The 22,571-nt window shown below is 44.5% G+C and overlaps 1 long non-coding RNA gene and 1 pseudogene across 2 annotated transcripts in view; both read left to right on the forward strand.

The window, feature by feature from the left end:
• The first annotated feature begins 1,159 nt into the window (after window positions 1-1,159).
• On the forward strand, window positions 1,160-5,007 carry LOC116986229 (annotated as a pseudogene).
• An 11,003-nt stretch (window positions 5,008-16,010) lies between these two features.
• LOC116982432 overlaps window positions 16,011-22,571 on the forward strand; it is a 110,996-nt gene continuing 104,435 nt past the window's right edge. For both annotated transcript variants that reach the window (XR_004414459.1, XR_004414458.1), the window contains exons 1-2: window positions 16,011-16,142; window positions 18,612-18,669. This is a non-coding gene — a long non-coding RNA (uncharacterized LOC116982432). The remainder of the gene's footprint in view (window positions 16,143-18,611; window positions 18,670-22,571) is intronic.

Below are 22,571 nucleotides of genomic sequence, written 5' to 3' on the forward strand. Positions count from 1 at the left end.
CCTGTTTCCGTGCTGTAATTGTTATATTGTTATATTGTTATATTGTTAAAAATTCAAGAAGATTAGTCAAACATGACCTTCCAGGCACAAATCCATGTTGACTGTTCCTAATCAGACCCTGTTTATCCAGATGCTTATATATATATTATCTCTAAGTATCCTCTCCATTAATTTGCCCACCACTGACGTCAAACTAGCAGGTCTATAATTGCTAGGTTTACTCTTAGACCCCTTTTTAAACAATGGAACAACATGCGCAGTACGCCAATCCTCCGGCACTATTCCCGTTTCTAATGACATTTGAAATATTTCTGTCATAGCCCCTACTATTTCTACACTAACTTCCCTCAATGTCCTAGGGAATATCCTGTCCCGACCTGGAGGCTTATCCACTTTTATATTTCTCAAAAGTGTCAGTGCTTCCTCTTCTTTGAATTGCATAGTTTCCATAGCTACACTACTTGTTTCCCTTACCTCACATCCTACTCCTTGGTGAATACCGAAGAAAAGACATTGTTCAATATCTCCCCCATCTCTTTTGGCTCTGCAGATAGCTCTCCACTCTGACACATGAGTGAGATGAGAGTGAGTTGAGAGAGAGGAGAGGAGAGAGAGAGAGAGAGGGATGACATACAAGTCACCTACCTTTTTAATTCCAACTTTCCCATTGTCTATATGTTTTATCCACACCAGATGGTTTAAATACTGTATTATTCGATATTGGTGTTAGCACTGATAGGTTTCTCAATTTTAAATAATAGTTTAAATAATTTTTAATAGTGAAATTTTATTACTGGAGCATTAGTATTAAATCCCTGAATATTCGGATGCCTTCTTATTGTTTCAGCAAACGGCTCTATCATATGGTCAAATAGCAGGGGTGATGAGAAGACATTGTGAAAGGAAAGAAATTCGACGATCAATTGGCCAGAAAATCTTGAATGTGATTTCATCGGAAGCCAGATGACAACAAGCAGAAACAACGCTGCTGTAAATAATCGGGGAATCAGTGTGGCATCTGTAACTGTACCCAGAGAGGTGGATAGTGAGGTGGAGAGAGAAGAAAGCGAGGTGGAAAGTGACGTGGAGAAAGAGAGGGTGAGAGAGAAGAGAAAGAAAAAAGAGAGATGGAGAAGGAGACAGAGAAGGAGAGAGGGCAATGAGGGAAGAGAGCAGACAGAGAGAGAATGGCGAGAAGAGAGAGATCAGAGAAAGAGGTATGACAGAGCGAAGAGAGTGATGAGAGAAGCGAGAGAGAAGAGAGAGATGAGAGAGAGGGAAGAAAGAGAGAAGAGAGAGATGAGAGAGAGGAAAGAAAGAGAGAAGGGAGACAAGAGAGAGAGGAAAAAAAGACGGAAGAGAGAGAAACGAGAGAGAAAGATAAGAGAGAGAGAGAAGAGAGAGACACACGAGTGAGATGAGAGAGAGATGAGAGAGAGGAGAGAGAGAAAGAGAGGGATGACATTCAAACTAAACCATAAGTAGCAACAACTGAAAGCCAAGAGAGAGACAGATTCTCTCAAAGAAATGAATATGGAATGGAATACGTTATTGTCACGTGACCAGGCACAGTGAAATTCTTTGCTTGCGTACCCAATGTATACAAATCTGAAGAAGGGTCTAACCCGAAACAACACCCATTTCTTCCCTGCAGAGATGCTGCCCGGCCTGCTGAGTTACTCCAGCATTTTGTTTCTACCTTCAATGTACACAAATCGCAGCCAACTAAGGTGCTGACAAAGTTACAAAGTACACTGGCTCTTCCTTTTATTCTCCACCCTGCCCCCCCCCCCCCCCCCACAGCGGTTCCCCCACACTGAGTCCGCATTGCCCTTTGTTCCCCCCTCCTCCCCAATTGACAATGTTCTTCCCCCACCTCCCTAACAGCGATCCCCCCACGGAAGAATATATAGTTTTAGAACATATATACTATGCTATATATATTCTGGATAGTATATAGAACAAGACAGCATAGAAATAGACTCCTCAACCCACAATGTCTTTGCCGAGTTTGATGCCAAGCTAAGGTAGCCTATTTACAGACAGACCAATTGTTCCCAATTGGGCCCGCGCCAGACTAATCTACTCTCGGCTCAGGTAGATCTACCCCGGATGGAGGGGGGAGAGAGGGGTGGAGAGAGAGTAGAGGGGTGGAGGGGGAAGAAAGGGATAGACGGGGAGGAGGTGTGAGGGGGAATGGAGAAGGGGGAGAGGGGGAGGTGGGTCGGCCCTCACGGTCCTGGGGCAGCGATCCAGCCCATCCAGTCGCCATGCTTCATGCACACAGAACCGGCTCCACCACTCTCCCTCCCCAGGAAGACGTGGTGAACAATACAGGGAGGGCCGGGACGGGGGTTGTAGCAACGTTTACAAACCTCAGCGTCATCTCACACCCGTCTGCCTGGACTCTGGCATCCGTTCCTGCCGCCGGCCCTCTCCCTCCCTTCTCTCCTCCCTTTCTACCCCTCCCTTCCCTTCTTCCTTCTCTCCTTCCCTCCATCCTTCATCTATCTCTTTTCCCTTCTCTCCTTCCCTCCCTCCCTTTTCCATTCTCTCCTTTCTCCCTTCTTTCTCTCCTTCCCTCACTCCCTTCTCTCCCTCCTCCCTTCTCTCCTTCCCTCCCTTCTCTCCTTCCCTCCCACACACACACACATAACACACAGACAACTGACATACACTCATCACGCACAGAAAGCTAACATACAAACATCACGCAAAGACAACTAACACACACACACACACACACACACACACACAACTAAGTTAGGATGGGGTAGAAGCCCAAAGGGTAGGATGGAGCTGAAGCCCAAAATTTAATGCCTGGACTGGTTTTTCGCCAATAGTTATTGGTTTTCCAGGATCTAGTTAATTTTTTTATTTTGTTTTCATTTCACAGTCACTAAAACAAGTGATATTGTAACTATATCCTTTTCAGAGGTGATCTACACATTTTGTTTGTTACTTGTAGGCTTGCATGTATGCAATCTATATACTATTAAAACTCTCGTGCCATCCGACCGGCTGCCGTCCGGCTGCCTGTCTGCCTTTTGATTCGTTGACTTTCTGCCTTTTGATTTGTTGACGGCTGCTCCTTCCTATCAGCTTCCAACACACTTTGAAACAAACTTGCAAGACAGGAACACTCTGAACCTTTCACTGCTGCAGCAGGCAGGGGAGGTGCAATTGGATTTTTTTTAAAATCCACTGCTGAGGGAGACAGGGGAGTGCTGGAATCTTACATTTGGGAACGGCTTCAGTTCCATTGGAGGAGACGAGTGCATGGTGGAATATTGGGTTGGGGGATCACACCATTGGGGGAGCAGACCCAACGGGTCTGCACTTGGTCTAGTCTTATATTAAAATGTTGTTTAGATCTGTTTGGTCCATTAACTCGCAGGCACTCTTTAAGCGCACATTTTGATACTTTCCATTCTACCATAGAGACATAAAATATATAATAGACTTTATTTTTGTTTCTATGATTCCACAGACCTTGGATGGGAACCTGGGGCTCACCAAAATTGTTCCCAATTGGGCCCCGCGCCTCCTAAGGCCGGCCCTGTATATAGATGCTCCTCAGCCACGCGATCACGACTATAAACAACCGACACGCCACAGTGTTCTATGTTGCAAACTTTTTCTGAATACAGTATATTGTGTTGTGTGTTTTTGCATCGCATCATGTCTACAAATTGCCCATCTGTGTCTTCTGCTTCTGGTGGGAAGAAGCTGAGGAAGATAATTCCTCTTAAGATAAAACTCAAGATAATTGCCCAGCGTGAACGCGGCATGCCAGTAATAGCCATCGCACGTGAGTTAGGACTACTGCCATCGACGATCTCGACGTCTTCAAGGATAAGTTGCGATTCAGAGATGCAGTGAAATCGTTAGCATCGGTTAAATCCACGGTCATCAGAAACAAAAGAGCTGGGCTGATTGGTGATATGGAGAGATTACTTGTCACGTGGATGAAAGACCAGATACAGAAGCACAAACCGCTCAGCTTATCGACGATCCAGGCTATGGCAAGAAGTTTTTTCAATACACTAAAAGAGAATTCTGATGATCCCACATATCCACAAGTGTTTACAGCAAGTCCTGGATGGTTTAACGCTTCAAAAGGCATCATCATTTTTATAATGTGAAGATCAGCGGTGAAGCAGCAAGTGCCAATACTGAAGGTGCCGAAGCTTTTAAGGAAGAGCTGAATAGCATAATTGTGGATGAGAAATATTTGCCAGAACAAATATTCAATGTCAAAGAAACATGCTTGTTTTGGAAGCGTATGCCAGAGCACACATACATTCTCAAGAGTCCAAGACAATGCCAGGATTCAAGACATACAAAGACCGTGTAACGCTGCTTTTGGGTGGAAATGTTGCAGGTTTCAAATTAAAGCCTTTACTAATCTACCACTCGGAGAACCCTAGAGCATTGAAGAATGTGAGCAAGGAAACGCTTCCCGTTCATTATCGCCATAACAGGAAAGCCTAGATGACATTAGCATTGTTTGCCGACTGATATCTAAACTGTTTTATTCCTGAGGCAAGAGAATATTGTTGGGAAAACAACATCCCATTCAGAATTCTTCTGATCTTGGATAATGCTCCAGGACATCCGCAGTAAATCGACAACATGCATCCCGATGTAAAGGTTGTGTATTTGCCACCGAGCATAACCGCACTCATTCAACCAATGGATCAAGGCGTAATAGCTACGTTCAAAGCCTACTATTTACGCCAAACGTTTGCGCAGGCGGTTCGAGCGACTGAATCTGGCCGAACACTCTGAGACTTGGAACGGTTTTAACATTCTAAATGCTATCCGGAACATCGCTGCAGCGTGGAAAGATGTCACACAGAAATGCATGAAGGGTGTTTGGAAGAAAGTTATGAAGTACTTATCTTTCAATGTGTATAATGTGTATACAAGTTCTCTTTTAAACACTTAACTATATTTACATCGAGACCGGGAGGTCTATACACAATGTGTATTTTGACACTGGACTCATACTCAGGTTATACTTGTTGTTAATGTAATCCTGATCCCTATGTATCAATATCACTGTTATGTTTATCGTTATTTTGTTTTTGTTTTTGAAAAAAAAAGTAATTACAAAAAAGCATTGAAATAAAAGTACTCTTATTCCTTTCATTATATATTTCACAATAGCAGGCAAGAGCATCCTGTATCTGCCTGTCAGTTTTGCCCAAAACTTGTATAGGAATAAAGAATAAATAAACTCTATAGCCAAAACTTGATATCTTCCTGAAGAATACTATGCCTGCTAAACAAACAAGGTGTTGATGCCCCAGTGCCTTCTCCCACTATTCTCCAACCTTATCAGAAGAGAGAGAATGTTTGGTAGTTTAGGTGTATTAAATGCATATTCGACTTTACGATGGGTTTATCGGAACGTAAGTTGAGAAACACCTGTACTTCAAACCGTGGTCATGCCTCGTTTTCCCTGTTGCCATCCAGCTGAAGATAAAGAAACTTTAAGGGCCTGTTCCACTTGGGCTTCATTTGCGCGTCATTTACGTGACATCCTAAAAATTGGTTGGCGCATCGTAACGCGCGCATGCCGCGTGGTGAAGCGTGGTGGCATATGCAGTGACGCACGGTAACGCGCGATGCCCAAGGATTTTAGAATGCTCCAAAACCAGACGCGCCACCTGCGTGACGTACCCCATGCGCACGCTGACGTACTGACAGCGTACGTGTAGCGCGTGATGATGCATGGTTACGCACGGTGAATCATGAACATTGCCTATGCTAATTTATTATGTGTCACCATTCGTCAATGTCCGTAGCCATGCGCCGCCCCTATGCCGTCGTGCGCCATTTGCGTGTCGTTTGAGTGCCGCACCACGTGACCGCCCGGGTATAAAGCGAGCGTAGTTTTGAAACATTTTCTCTGGAAAAATCCTCGCCACGGATATCAGACTAAGTACGAACAACATTGCATATGGCGCCCAAAAGAACCAGGGCCCTCAAGAGCACTTGGCGCATGACTGTCGTACTGCTAGACGATTTTCGCGCGACAGTCACTACCAGCCTGTCGTGTAAATGACACGCAAATGACACCCAAGTGGAACAGGCCCTTTACAACGCACACAGCCAGACTCAGGTGCAGCTTCTACCTCTCTCTATCAGGCTTCTGAATAGTCCTTCCATAAGCTGTATCCACTTTTATATTTAACTAGACTAAGTGGGACCCAGCATCAAACGGGAGGGCTGGTCCCCCAATGCAATATTCCATCTCTCCACCAATTCCAATATTGGTGGCCAGTGAGGGGAGGCTTTCTGGAGCGCTAGTCAGGGTGTTGTGGGCTGAAGAAACTGGTTTCCAGAGGGCTAGTACAGACATTGTGGGCCGAATGGATTCTTGTGCTGGCAGCTCACTCACTCACGGCTGGTCGGCTGGCAGTTGACTCACGGCTATTCCTTGAAATTCCATTTCAAGCAGTGTGCAAGACCACCGAATTCAAGTGCAGTTTCATACCATGTCAAGCAGGGTGTAAGGCCACTAAATACAGCGAGTCATGACCTCTCCCTCCTCCATCTTGCAGAGACTGAGCCATGCTCACATTTCTGGGTTTTATAGTCCCTTCCGACCCCCACCAAAAATCGCAGCCGTAAGGGGCAGCGTTTTTTCAAAGATCAATATACATAACACCAGGAAGTGGCCAAGATCAGACTTTTAGTAATATAGATGAATGGAATAGATTTCAAGATGTATTAACCTGTTATGGCCATATCCAGATGTATTTGAGAACGAGGTAACAATGCCTGTATTAAAACCACTCAATTTCCTGCTATGTAGCGCCAATGCTGGATGCTTCAGACAATATATTGCGCTACAATGCTGAGAATTATATTCTGTACCCTGTCTCTTCCCCTTTTTTATACCTATTGTACTTACGTTTGGCTTGATTGTATACATGAATAGTATTTTCATTATATTGACAGTATTGTATTGACAAATAGTATTGACAAAATCAGCACCATCTATCAATCTTTATCCCCTGTACTCGACTCCCCAGCATCTACTCCACCACCTACCAAGGCCCCTCCTTTCAACATCTCCACTGACCTCCTTACCCCTCCTCCACACTGCTTCCTCTCCCAGTTTGACCTGGTCACCCCTACTGAAATCTCCAAACTCATTAGCTCTTCCAAACCCAATACCTGCTCCCTCGACCCTCTCCCCACTCCCCTGCTGAAGTCCTGCCTCCCCGTTCTCTGCCCCTACCTCATTAATCTCTTCAACTCCTCATTGTCCCAAGGAATTGTCCCCTCTGCTTTCAAAACTGCTGCTGTCACACCAATCTTAAAGAAACCTGGTCTTGATCCCTCCTCTCTCATTAACTACCGCCCAATCTCAAACCTCCCCTTTCTTTCAAAAACTCTGAAGCGTATTGTTGCGTCACAACTTCATTCCCACCTCCTCGCGTATAACCTATTCGAACCCCTCCAATCTGGATTTCGCCCCCTCCATAGTACAGAAACTGCTCTCCTCAAAGTCCTCACCTCTGCTGACACTGGTTCCCTCAACATCCTCATCCTCCTCGACCTGAGTGCGACCTTCGATACCGTGAACCATAACAGCCTGCTTACCAGACTTAAAGACCTTGGCATTGAAGGTTCTGCACTCAGCTGGCTCCGTTCCTACCTTTCCAACCGATCCCACTTCATATCTCTCCATAACCACACCTCTGCTACAGCCACTGTCACTCAAGGCGTTCCCCAAGGCTCTGTTCTTGGTCCCCTCCTCTTCATCATCTACATCCTCCCCCTTGGTCATATACTCCGTCACTTCAAACTGGACTTCCATTTCTATGCTGATGACACCCAGATCTATCTCAGCACCAAGTCCCCCCCACCACCCCCCTCTCTCCGATATCAACTCCTGCCTGTCAGCCATCAAATCTTGGATGCTACTCAACTTCCTTAAATTAAACAGTAACAAAATAGAATTTCTCCTCATTGGCTCCAAATCAACACTTACCAAAATTAACAACCCCACTCTCACTATTGACGGCACCACTGTCTCCCCATCTCCTCAGGCCCGCAACCTTGGCGTGATCTTTGACTCAACCCTCTCCCTTGAGCCTCACATCCGCCATGTTGTCAAAACATCATTTTTTCACCTCTGCAATATTGCCAAAATCAGACCCTCTCTCACACCCCCCGCTGCTGAAAGACTCATCCATGCCTTCATCTCCTCCTGACTGGACTACTGTAACTCTCTTCTCTTTGGCATCAATTCCAGCAACATCAACCGACTTCAACTGGTCCAGAATGCAGCAGCCCGACTCATTACCCACACCAAATCCTGGCACCACATCACCCCAGTCCTTAAAGAACTTTACTGGCTTCCCATTTCCCACCGGATCATCTACAAAATCCTGGTCCTCACCTACAAAGCCCTCAACCACTTGCCCCCCCCCCCCCCCCCTTATCTCACTGACCTCCTCTCCCCCTACCAACCCTCACGGTCCCTCAGATCCATTTCAGCCGGTATCCTCTCCATTCTGAAATCCAACCCCTGCACTTTTGGAGACAGAGCCTTCTCCAGGGCAGCTCCCAGGTTCTGGAACTCCCTCCCACAATTGATCTGAACTTCTGGGTCCCTCACCATCTTCCAGTCCCGCCTCAAGACCCATCTCTCCACCTCTGCATACCCTTAGTCCCATGTCCCCCTCCCCTTTGCATCTCTGTCTTACTGCTCTATTTTGTTTTGTACTTGACTCACCATGTAAAGCGACTTTTACATGAAAAGCGCTATACAAATAAAATGTATTATTATTATTATTATTTTCTGATTTAATTGGATTGCATGCAAAAGAAAACTTTTTCACTGTACCCCACAAAAGATATAACAATAATAATCTTAAACCTAAGCAATATGTCAGAGTCTTTCATGAGAAACTGCAGAGATGATGAAATACTTACCGCAGGGGTCGGTGCTGAGGCCCTTACTCTTCACGTTGTATATTAATGGTTTGGATAAGGGGTTTTAAGGCTTTGTGGCCAATTTTGCGGATGATACGAAAATAGGTGGAGGGGCAGGCAGTGCAGAGAAAGCAGGGACTTGGACAGGTTGGGAGTGTGGGCAGAGAAGTGGCAGGTGGAATATAGTGTAGCAAAATGTGGAGTTATGCATTTTGTTAGTAGGAATAAAAGCGTAGTGTAGCGGCACCTGCTGGTGCTTGCAAGTATCGAACCCTGCAGTCGGAATCCGCATGCACGTGACTCTGGCAGGGGTCGTGTTTTCGCGCGTTTTTCAGGGTTCTGTCCCTTCAGCCGTTGTTAGACTACCGTTGTGGTCAGTTGTGTTTTCACTGGCAATTGTCAAGACCGTGATCAGTGAATCACATTGTGAATAAATTTGATTCAAATCAACCGTCTGTTGCCGTGATCCGCCAAAGTAGACTAGTTTCTAAATGGGGAGAGAATCCAGAAATTGGTGGAAAGAGAGTTGGGAGTGCTAGTGCAGGATTAAGATAAGGTAGTACAGAGAGCAAACTCGATGCTAGCATTTATTTCAAGAGGGTTTGTTTACAAAAACAGGCATGTAGTGCTGAGATTCTATAAGGCGCTGGTAAGGCCGCATTTTGAATATCTTGAGCAATTTTGGGCACCTGTGTAAGGATGTGCTGGCTCTGGAGAGGGTCCAGAGGAGATTTACAAGAATGACCTCAGGAATGAGTGGGTTAGTATATGATGAAGTTTGATCTTTATTTTATGAGGAGTTACGATGAGCGATTACGTGAAGAACCCCGCCAGTCCGCATGCGCGTCAATCTTCAAAGCAGCGGTGTGAAATCACAGATAACAGTAACTGAAGTAACATAGTAAGATTATAAACCAGCCATACCAGATGACCTTTATGATAAGAGGGCCGGGAGCAGTGGGCACGTAATCGTTCATCGTAACTCCTCATAAAATAAAGATCAAACTTAAAACTGGTAAGTTCTCGTTTAATCTTACGATTTTACTTCGGAGTCACGTAAGTGATTCCGTGAAGATTTCAAAGCTCTGTGATTTCATGCCGTAGATACGAATCCAGGCGTCTCACACTGCATCAGTTGACTCAGGATGAGTGAATAATGAGCAATGAATTGAAACATGGTACAGATTAACATGTTGATGCTTTAATTCACAAAACAAAGAAACACAATAGCGACTCCTCTCTCCCAGGGGGAAGCTATGAAACAGAACTTAAAATAGAATGGGCGAATATCCCGGGTTCGATAAGTGGTTTGTTATAAAATCTCTGAAAAGTCAGTTCATTTGACCATCCTGCGGCCGCGAGGATATGGTCTAGAGGGACGTCTATTGCCCTTGCTGCTGACGTTGATGCAGCCCTGGTGGAGTGAGATTTAAAGTTGTCAGTATTGACTCCTGCACAAACCAGCACTTGTTTCAGCCATCTTGAAATGGTCTGAACCGACATTTTCATATGTGGCCTTTTGTGGCTAATAAACAATGCTACTTCCGAACCTCTGAGGCTCTTGGTGACCTCGATATAATATTGCAAGTGTGCCACTACACACAGTCATACATCTGTGGGATATGCTGACAAGCTTGAATCCTGACACCCCTGGTCTGCTCTGTTTAATTAAATCATAGATGTAAAACATAACGTCATTCCCAGATGACACCATCCTGTCCAGCCGCAGCTTCTGCAAAGTCTGAACACGTTGCGCTGAAACCAGCGCCATGAGTATGACCACCTTAAGGGTAATTTTGGCCAAAGACAGGGATGTGGCTGAACCCCACTGTCGAAGCAGCGTGAGTACCACGCTCACATCCCAGATTTCAGAGTATCTGGGACTGGGGGGATTGGAATTAAAAACACCCTTCATAAACCGGGATATTAACGGATGAGATCCCACAGACTGTAGTTCCGACCCCAGCCATAAGTAAGATGACAGGGCACTCCTGGCACTATTGATGGCACTATAGCTCAACCCTATATAAAAATATAGTGTGGACAGAAATTCTAGCACATCTGAGATGCATGCTGTGTGGTATGTAATGTTCCCACATAAACAACACTCCTCCCATTTCCTGACATGAGAGATGTACTGCTTTTTGGTACTATCCCTCCAGGACGATGTGATGACATCCATGGCATGATTGGATAGTCCCAGACCCAGGTATGGCCTCCTCAGAATCTGTAAATTAACAGATTAATACGATCATACATCGGGTGTTGATCCCCAGTCACAGGGTGCACCAATAGGTCATTACGTTTCGGGACTGCTATAATAGGCTGTGTTATTATGTCCAAAATGAGAGGCTGTGTAGGCCAGTCGGGTACCACCAAATCTTGAGCAAGCAGCGACTGATGAGGCAGAATGGGGGAAATGCATATAAAAACACACCGCCCCAGTGTAGTGAGAACGTGTCTACCGCTACTGCCCCTGGGTCTGGTTCCCATGAAACATACTTCGGTAACTGGTGATTGAGTCTGGATGCAAACAAATTTGTTGCCTAAAGGGCGTCTTCCCCCATCCTTTAAAGGGAAGATTACGGAGGTGTGTGCTACCTTGTGAAGGCCTTTATTGACCAGGAGGCACTGCCACCGCTGGAGTGCAGCAAGGACTTTGAGGTGGTCGAGCCCATCGATGTGAACACACCAAACCTGCTGTCCCCAGTTGGTGGTTCCAACAAGAAGAACTCTGGCATCCCATACCGAACAAAAATATAATTAAATACATCATGGTTCAACATCCTTCTGTGTTGTCATTAAATTTGCGTGACCTGTTGTCTGCCGCCATGTTGAATCTGCCTGGCAAGTAGACAGCTGAAACCCAGATGTATCTTTTAATGCACCAGTGCCAAATAAGGTTAGCGAATCTATCACAAGATTCCCACTTGATTCCACCCATGTGATTAACATACGCCACTGCCGTGATGTTGTCAATCTGAAGCTGACCATGTAAGTGATGCTTGGTGGTACAATAAGCCTTAAGCCCGTAAAATGCTCCCAGTAGCTCTAAATAATTAATTCCATGTGATTGGAGAATAAATGCCTCATGCATATTCCATCTGCCTCGAAACAGCTAGAAATGGTATCAGTAGCACCCCAACCTAGGGCACTAAGATCAGTCTGTAAAACAACTGAAGGTTCTTCAATCAGAATTTTGCTGGAGCAATTTGAAATGTTCATTATCCACCACTGTACTTCAGCAATAGCTTCAGCTGGTAATTGCATGGGCCTGTCGAAATGACTTGCATGTATCCTGAGTGTCTGTACCTTTGCCCGTTGTAAATTTTGGGAATGCAAATGTCCACACTGTGCAGCTGGAAAGGCAGCCATTAATTTGCCAATCAAAAGCTGGCCACATGTCTAATTGAAGGTTGTTGCACCCCCATGAGCTTGTTACAGCCTTCAATTAAATCTAATCTGTTGCCCTTGGGCAGAGTCACTGACATGTGAGTGAATCCCAAATAATCAATAACTTTAACTGGTATCAAATTTGATTTAGCTGGATGAATGAGAAACGCCAAAGCCGTAACAACTGAAACAGATAATTCAGCTGCCTCCCGGGTCTTCCCAATTATAAAGATATCATCCGAATAAGCCATTACAATATGACCTTGAACCCGGAGTAGCCCCAGTACTGGTTTTAGCAGCTTTGTAAATAATCTAGGGGCTGAGGTTAAACCATTAGGTAGTGCTTTAAATTGCCATTATTGCATCATCCAGCTAAATTTCAAATATCTCCTATGATCCTTATGAACAGGCACTGAGTAATATGCATCCTTTAGATCTATACATGCCATAGAACACCCTCTGGAAACCAATTGCTTGGCAGTAGCAAATGTTTCCATTTTGAAATGTTTATACTGATTCAGATTCAACTTTATTGTCATTGTGCAGTGTACAGTACGGGGATGGTAGGAGAGTAAACAGTCTGTGGTTGGGGTGAGAGCAGTCCTTGGCGATGCTGAGCGCCCTTCGCAGACAACGCTTGCTTTGGACAGACTCAATGGAGGGGAGTGAGGAACCGGTGCAGTGCTTTCCGGTCGGAGACAGAGCAGTTGCCATACCATACTGTGATACAGTTGGTAAGGATGCTCTCGATGGTGCAGCGGTAGAAGTTCACCAGAATCTGAGGAGACAGATGGACCTTCTTTAGTCTCCTCACTGCATACTGCACAAACGGATTAAGGCTTGTCAGGTCCAGGATAATTCGACTCCCACCATCCTTCTTTGGCCTAGGAAAAATATTGGAAACAAATTGGTGAGGTTGATAAATTGTCTTCTCAATTACCCCTTTTATATATAATTTTTCAAATATCAGCTTGAACCTCCAAATTCACTTTTTGTGAGAAAATGAGTGCCCGCCTTGGTGTATGCTGTGTGGGTGGACCCTAATTGGGAAGGAATTCAATTCAAAACCCTTGTATACTGTGCAGTATAAATGAATCTGATGTTATCCCATACCATTCTTTCAGAAACCAGTGTAATCTCCCCCCAACTGGTAGGTGATTCTCACTCAATATGTTTCTACAAGAACCAGACCCACCTACCTCCATGGTTACCGGTGGAATTCTCTGTCCCCTGGTTCTGGTGGGAAAAGGCATGTTTCCGCGTGCTCCTGCTGTAGTGCGCCAGCTGCGCTCATTGATTGGCCGGCTTGGTCCTTGACCGGACCCGGTTTCAGCAAACAGCTTGTAAGGGTACTGCCACCGAAGGGTTCAACTGGTCATTGGTGCTTTAATGAGCCCGATGGTTCTTGCCTCGTCGTCCAGCTCCTTCACCCGTTTTGCGAGGTCTTCCCCAAACAGCACATTTGGTGGCTGGATGTTGCGAGGTCACACAGAGCAGCGAACTTTGGGTTGATGGTAGGGCGGATGGCACTCTTTCTCAGGCAGTTTATCTCGAAGTGCGCATTGCACATGAGAGCCAGGGCATCCTGCTGTACATCAGACAGGTGCCCTCCATCCACCGACTTGGCGAACGCTGTAATGCCCAAGGCAAGCAGCTTCAGCACCCTCTGCAGCCTCATTTCCTGCGCTCTGATGTCTACGCCCATATGGCCCCAGATGGCGTGGTTTACTGCCAGCACTTTAAGCAGGATATAGTTAGCCGGGATGTCGTACTTTTTGGCCATTTCATCCATGGTCAGCTCCTGCAGCTGGTGTGAAGCCAAGTAATTAATACTCACAGCCAACTCTTCACCCAGCGGCTCTCCTGAGTCTGTTGCGATGGCAAATCTTGCTGCCAGGAATGGTACCTCTGGCTCGTGCCCTTCATCCCTTGGGCCAGCCTCCACTGCTAAACCCACAGACTCGGCGTCAAAATTACACTGACCCGTTATGCTCTCCTCCTCCAAGAGGGAGACATTAAGCAGCCCTGTATTATGTGCCGCTGGCGCGAGCTCTTGGAGAGGCTGGCGCTGATACAGTTCCTCCTGCTGGAGTGTGTCTTGGTGGAGCATCCTCGCCATTAGGTGCTCCATCCTGGATAACCGACCAAACACGGTATCTATTCGTCTTACCGTTAGCGACTCAGTAGATGAACTAGTCAGCCGCCCGCTCCCCGCACTCCCGCGGTCTTCTTTAGCAACTTTCGCGATGGCTCACCTTGCTCTCAATGCTTTCTCCATGCTTGGACTTGCCTCCTGAAACAAGAATTAACAAGTGCAGAAAACGACCTCCGACTAAGTTTGACACTTACCTGAGGCTTTTTAACTTACCGCAGCCGGTCGCTGCGCCATGCGTCAGACGTAATGACGCGCATGCGGACTGGCGGGGTTCTTCACGGAATCACTCACGTGACTCCGAAGTAAAATAGATGTCCATTTTTGTGTACGCGTGTGTGTGTGTGTGTGTGTGTGTGTGTGTATACATACATATATATTTTTTTATATCCTATACTTTAGTTTATACACATACACACACTCATACACAGACACATATAAACACACACACACACATAGTCTGTGCAGTTCAGAGCTTATTTGGAGGCTGTAGTGTTTAACTGGGTGTAGGGAATAAGCTGTTCCTGTGGCCAGGGAGGTGTGGGTCTCTGATGATGCTTGCTGTATTTTTGAGGTAGTGACTCCGGTAAATCCCATCAATGGTGGGGATGGGCTGGGCAGTGTTCACCACTTTTTGCAGTCATCTTCACTCCTGGGCATTCAAGTTGCCGAACCAGGCCATGATGCAATCAGTCAATATGCTCTCTACTGTACACCTGTAGAAGTTCAAGAGAGTTCTCTGAACTTCTGCACAGAAACAGGCCCTTCAGCCGATCGCCGACAAGATGTCCCATCTATAACACCTCCCTCACCTCCATCCAAGGACCACAGCAGTTCGCCCAGTTGAGACAGAGTTTCACATGCACCTCATTCTGACCTTCATGCTCCCGATGGTGTCTCCTGTGCATTGTTGAGACTGAGTGTAAACTCAGGGACGGTTTCATGGAACACTTGTGCTCAATCTGCCAAGGTCTGTTGGATCTCCTAGATGCCATCCATTTTTACTCCCCTTGATTGCTTGAGTGAGACCACGTGCAAAGTGGAGGAACAGTCCCTCAAATTCTACCTAGGTTGCTTAAAACCTAATGGTATTAACATTGAATTCTCCAATTTTAGGTAACTATCCTACAAACAATCCCCTCCTAGCTGATTTACTCCGGCATTTTGTGTCTATCTTCGCTTTAAACTAACAACTGTAGTTCCTTCCTACCCAATCCCCTCCCCACCTTGTTTTCCTACTTTCTTCCCTGTTCTCCACCTGGATTTCTATCCCTTCAGTAATGTTCTCATTAATTACGAAGTTGATGTTGTTGAAAATAGCATTAAGGTGCAGCTCATCAGCATGTTTGGACAGGGACGATTCCTGCTTCCTCTCGGGAGATGAGTCAAGGACAACATGTTGCAATGGGATAGTTCAACCAGTCAATCTGATATTTTTCAGATCCCATAGCCTCCAATTGGCTACTTATTATCAGGCAACAGCAAGCTCTATTGGCATTGGATGGCTTGATTGTAATCATGTATTGTCTTTTTGCTGACTGGAAAGGTTTTCACTGTACCAAGCTTTTCACGGAACACGCAACAGTAAACTAAACTCAAGCTCAAAAGAAGGTGCATCGTTGACTGAGTGAAGACTTTGGTGAGTTAAAGGTTGGTTTAAATTTTTCTTTAATTTTATTGTTGCCAGTCGAATTGCAGGGATCTGGAGAGAGTTGCAGAGCAAAGGGATCTAGTACAGGTAATAATAATAATAATAATAATAATAATAATAATAACAACTTATTTTGTGTAGCACTTTTCATACAATTGAATGCAACCCAAAGTGCTTTCCACAATAAACACGTGTCTAAACAAAAAAAAACATTTTAAAACAGGAAGGACACAGGCAGTTAATAGCGTAAAAAGCACAGATTTAAATAAATATTTAAAATATAAAATTGTGAATGTAAAAGGACAAATAACAATGAGGTAAATACAGAGTAAAATCAGTAATAAGTTTGATTAAAAAGATTAGTTTTTAGCTGCCGTTTAACAATGTCAACTGAATGGGCGTCTCTCATAGCCCTGGGCCGGGAATTCACAGCTTGACGGGCGGTCATTGAAAATGGCTGCTTCACCAATTTTCTTATAGCTGAGGCTAACAGGCTGGCATCAAAAGACCTGAGCGCTCGAGTAGGCGCTTAGGGAAGGAGGGAGTCTGTAAAATATGCTGCTCCTAAGCCGTTTAGGGCTTTATAGACAAGGAGGACTTTATAAACTATCCTGGATCTCACAGGGATTATAATACTGGGGTGATGTTCCATTTTTTTGGTATATGTTAAAAGCCGGGCTGCGGCATTTTGAATGAGCTGTAACTTATTGGTGGATTTTGAAGGCATTACAGTAGTTCCATGATATGAAAGCATGTATGAGTTTCTTTACTGTCATGTTGAATTAAGAAAGGCCGTACTTTAGCAATATTTTTGAGGTGATAGAAAGCACGCTTTGTTACCTTATTTATATGAGATTTAAAATTGTCATTGTCAATTTTTATCCCCAGGCTTGTGACTTTGTTTTTGACACAGGCAGTCAAATTTCCCAGTTTACTGAGTAACATCTCTCACTTGGGTTTGATTCAAGTAATAAAATTTCTGTTAACATTCATCAATTTAAAAAATGAAAAAACAGGCAGGAGGTCAAAGAACTTAAGGCATTTGCATCAGTGGGTTCAACAGAGAGGTATAATGAGTGTCATTGGCATAACTTAGAAAATTTACATTATGCCAATTGATAACCCAACCTGGTGGCAACATATACAAGGAAAGATTAACGTGCCAAGGCAGCTACCAAGGCTAGTTATATCATGTAGCTGTGACACATAGTCCCCAAGGCTAACAATGTACTTTCACTTATATGATTGGAACCAACTTAATACCTGATCTGACTGGCTGACCCAGTTTTCTAGGTGATCCATAAGAATGGTGTCAAAAGCTGCTGTGAGGTCTAGGAGGATCAGCATTGAGACTTTGTCTACGTCAGTGATAAATTTAAGGTCACTGACTATTTTTTATCAGGGCAGTCTCAGGGCTGTCATTTGCTCTGAAACCAGATTGAAATTTCTCTAAAATGTTATTTTGATTCAGAAAGTGTTGTATTTGGTTGGATACCACTTTCTCCAGTACCTTGCTGATAAAGGGTTGATTTGATGTGGGTCTGTAATTACTCAGAAGCCCACTGTCTAAATTTGGTTTCTTTAACAGAGGCTTTACGACAGCGGTTTTATAAATATCTGGGAAAATTCCAGTCTCAAGCGAGATGTATGATCTGATATCCTGTACTGCCTGATTACTGCAATGTGAAGTTGAAAAAGCTACTTTCTTAACTACTAAACCAGGTTTGCTTCTTAATAAACAGACACCACACAAACTGTTTGGTAGACCAGTTCAAAACTTTACTTATTATCGGCCGATGGAAGGGAGGGAGAACTCCAGTCAAGTAACCATTACAGACACTTGACCGTCCTCCGTTCACCTCACTGAACAACAGAATTACATTGCCTTAAATAGGGTTTTTTTGTCCCCTTAGCACATTTCACAGACATTAGTCATGGTCAGAGGTACAGGAAAAGGTTTCCACAGAATGCATCACATCAAAGGCCTTTTGTTTACATGTTACAAGATAACATTGGCCATTTGGTTTACGACATTTTATCTTTCCACTTCCCTGTTCCTCTCTCGTCCTTCATAAACATTGGCTATTTGGATAATGCCATTTTATCTTCACAGAGATCACCCTAGCTCTTTCGCTGCTTTCTCGCTGTCATTTGGTCCCTCATAAACATTGGCCATTTGGTTTATGGCATCTTACTTCAAAGATGTGACTAGCTCTTTCTCTCTGCTTGTCCCTTGGGAGATAATGTTATGGTGTTTATTATCCCACACACTGCAACCTGAGGCAAGCCTAATTTGACACTAAATATAAGCTATAAGCTAGCCCAGAAACCTATTTAATATCTTCTTATATTTTTAACTAAAATTCAGCTTCATCAAAGTAACATCATATTTGCCAATGGTAAATTGGTGCGTAATGCAATTTTTAACATTTTTTCTTTTTTTTTGCCTCATATTAGAAGAGTACCAATTTGCCCAAAGTGTGAAGTCTCTTTTCCTCCTTCAATAATTGTATTGGTAAGTATTTTTGGACATATTCTTTGAATTGGTGATAAAGCAAGATTGGCACCTTGAAATATTTATAGTTTTGTTTAGTTTGGAGATAAATCACGGAAGCCAGCCATTCGGCCCACTGAGTCGATTAATAACCAGGTCACACTAGATCTTTGTTATCCTACTTTTGTATCCAGTCTCTGCACATTAGGGGCAAATTTTATCAAGTTTAATTAACCTCTAAACCCGCACATGTTTGGGATGTGGAATGATTCTGGAGAACCTGGAGGATACTTACACAGTCACAGGAAGAACATACAAACTCCACACAGACAGAACTCCACACAGTACAGTTGTCAAGGGTTATGGGGCTAAGGCAGGATAATGGTGTTAGTAGAGAGAGATAGATCAGCCATGATTGAATGGCAGAGTAGACTTGATGGGCCGAATGGCCCATTGACATATTTCTTATCAATTATTAACTTATGAACCAATCGTCAGGATTGAACCCAGCTCACTGGTGTTGTGAAGCAGCAGCTCTATAAGATGTGTCACTAGGCTGCCCTTTCTTTCTTAAAATATCCTCCATTTCTAGCAGTGTGTGAATTGAGTGTTCAATCAATAGACAATCTATATTACTAAAAGTCTGATCTTGACCTCTTCCTGTTGCTCTGTATATTGATTTTAGAAAAAAACGCTGCCACTTGCGGCTGTGATTTTTGGCCATCTTACTCAGAGTCCCCCTCCGCTGCGCAGGACAAGAGGATTTTTCCCATTGATAAAAAATAAGAGCTATTGGTGTTTAAAAAATGTTGAGATTCTCTCTGCTGAAGGCCACGCCCCTTCCGGAGGGACTATAAAACACGGAAGTGTTGAGTGACTCAGTCAGTCTCTGCAAGATGGGGGAGCGAGAGGGTCACGTCTCTCAGTCTGAGCTGTGAATAACTCTGAACACCTGTCTACTAAACTATGAATGGTTGTACTAACCTGTCAATGCCCTTAATGTGGTTTGAAAATATAGTTTGGAAATGCTAAAGCTGTGTTGCCTTCGGTTTGGAAATGCTAAAGCTGTGTTGCCTTCGGTTTGGAAATGCTGAAGCTGTGTTGCCTAATTAAAATTGCTTTGACTAATTAACGTTGCCTTGCCTAATTAAAGTTGCCTTGCCTAATTAAAGTTGCCTTGCCTAATTAAAGTTGCCTTGCCTTCTATATCAATAAAAGTTTAATCTTGACAACTTCCCGTTTGCACTTTATATTGTCTAGAAAAAACGCTACCACGTACGGCTGTGATTTTCGTCCATCTTACTCAGAGTCCCCCTTCGCTCATCAGGTGATGAGGATTTTTCCCATCGAGGAAAAATAAAAGAATTATAAGTGTTTACAAAATGTTGAGATTCTCTCTCCTGTCAATCACGCCATGAAGGCTACGCCCCTTCTGGTGGGAGGGGAGGGACTATAACACCCAGAAGTGTGGGCGTGGCTCAGTCTCTGCAAGATGGAGAAGGGAGAGGTCATGATACGCTGGCTTTAGTGGCCTTGCACCCTGCTTGAAATGGTATGAAACTGCACTTGAATTTGGTTGCCTTGAACCCTGCTTGAAGTGGAATTTCATGAAATAGCCTTGAGTCACCTGCCAGCCCACCAGCCTTGAGTGAGTGAGCTGCCAGCACAACAGGCTTGAGTGACTGAGCTGCCAGCCCAATAATCCATTCAGCCCACAATGTCCTTACTAGCCCTTTGGAAACCAGTCCCTTCAGCCCACAACGCCCATACTAGCGCTCCAGAACGCCCCCTCCCCACTGGCCACCAATATTGGAATTGTGGAGAGGTGGAATATGGCATTGGGAAACCAGCCCACCCGTGTGATGTTGTGACCCAACGGGTCCCACTTTGTCTAGTAGACAATAGGTGCAGGAGTAGGCCATTCGGTACCACTTTGGTAAACCTTTTATTTGGTCTGTGCAGGGCAATGGAGTTGTTAACATGCAGATTATTCAATGTCAAGTTGCATGGTCATCTTCATGTACCATACAACTACCTTTGACTCTTTGCTACACTGATACAGTCAAAATGCAACCAGACAGGCAGGATCTTTTCTAAGTTCATAAGTTTAGTATAGTTACTTGAGTTTAAAGATACAGCGCACTTAAAGGTCCTTGGGCCCATCAAGTCCGCATCAACCAGCAATCCCACACATTTAAGGGCCAGTCCCACTTGGCGATTTTATTCAGCGACTGCCCGCGTCATATCAGTGTCGCAATGAGATTTGAACATTTCAAAATCCAGCGGCGACAAAAAAAAATGTTGCGACACTTAAAAAACCACTACGCATCATACGTCATCACGCCGCATCACACAGCAAATTTTACGCTGATCTGATACTTCAGTCAATGATGCCGGCAGTCGCCGAAATAAATCGCCAAGTGGGACTGGCCCTTAACACTATCCTACACACACAAGCCAACTAACCTACAAATCTGTCCATCATTGCAGTGTGGCAGGAAACCGAAGATCTTGGCGAAACCCACGCAGGTCAAGAGGAGAACGCACAAACTCCGTACAGACAGCACCCGTAGTCCAGATCGAACCCGGGTCTCTGGTGCTGCAACTGCTGTAAGGCAGCAACTTTATCGCTGTACCACCATGGCGCCCACGTTCTCAGAGCAGAATTAGTCCATTCAGCCCATCAAGACTACTCTGCCTTTTAATCATGGCTGATCTATGTTTCCTTCTCAATCCCATTCTCCTGCCTTTTTTCCCCATAACCCCTGACACCCTTACTAATCAAATATCTGTCAATCTCTGCCTTAAAAATATCCGTTGACGGCCTCACAACCATCGAGATTCACCAGGCTCAGACATTCCTGAGAAATTCGTCCTCATCTCCTTTCTAAAGGTACGTTCATTTATTCTGAGGCAATGGCCTCTGTTCCCAGACTCTCGCACGAGTGGAAACATCATCTCCAGTAAATTTGAAGAAGATTGTTAGAGTATTTGGTAACATGCCAAATCTCATTAAACTTGTCAAAAAGTAGAGAATTCATTATGCCAGAGGACACTGGGCTGTCCTGATGGATTGGTGAGAGTAGAGGGCAAAGGTAAAGTACACACAGGTAACTTCCCGAAAGTCAACGTGTCTGAGAACAGAGAGAAAATAGACAATATAGCAGGAGTATTCCATCCGGCCTTCGAGCCAGCACCGCCATTCAATGTGATCATGGCTGATCACCCACAATCAATTCCACGTTCCTGCCTTCTCACAATATCCCTAGTCTCGGCAATCTTTAAGAGCTCTATCTAACTCTCTCTTGAAAGCATCCAGAGAATTGGCTTCCACTGCCTTCTGAGGCAGAGAATTCCACAGATTCACAAGTCTCTGGGTGAAAACGTTTTTCCTCAATCTCTGTTTTTAATGGCCTACCCCTTATTCTTAAACTGTGACCCTTGGTTCTGGACTCCAACATCGGGAACATTTTTCCTGCATCTAGCCTGTCCAATCATTTAATAATTTATTTATGCTCCTATAAGATCTCCTCTCATCATTCTAATTTCCAGTGAATACAAGCCCAATCGACCCATTCTATCATCATATGTCAGTCCTGCCATCCTGGAAATTAACCTGGTAAACCTACACTGCACTCTCTCAATAGCAAGAATGTCCTTCCTCAAATTGGGAGATCAAATTTGAACACAATACTCCAGGTGTGGTCTCACCAGGGCCCTGTACAATTGCAATTGGATTTCCTTGCTTCTAAACTCAAATCCTCTCGCAATGTAGATCAACATACCATTATCTTTTATCGCTGCTGCTGTACCTGCATGCTTACTTTCAGTGACTGATGTACAAGTACACCCAGGCCCCGTTGCACCTCCTCTTTTCCTTCACCATTCAGAAATAATCTGCCTTCCTGTTCTTGCCACCAAAG

This window comes from Amblyraja radiata, chromosome 1, assembly GCF_010909765.2.
Source record: "Amblyraja radiata isolate CabotCenter1 chromosome 1, sAmbRad1.1.pri, whole genome shotgun sequence".
Taxonomy (NCBI): domain Eukaryota; kingdom Metazoa; phylum Chordata; class Chondrichthyes; order Rajiformes; family Rajidae; genus Amblyraja; species Amblyraja radiata.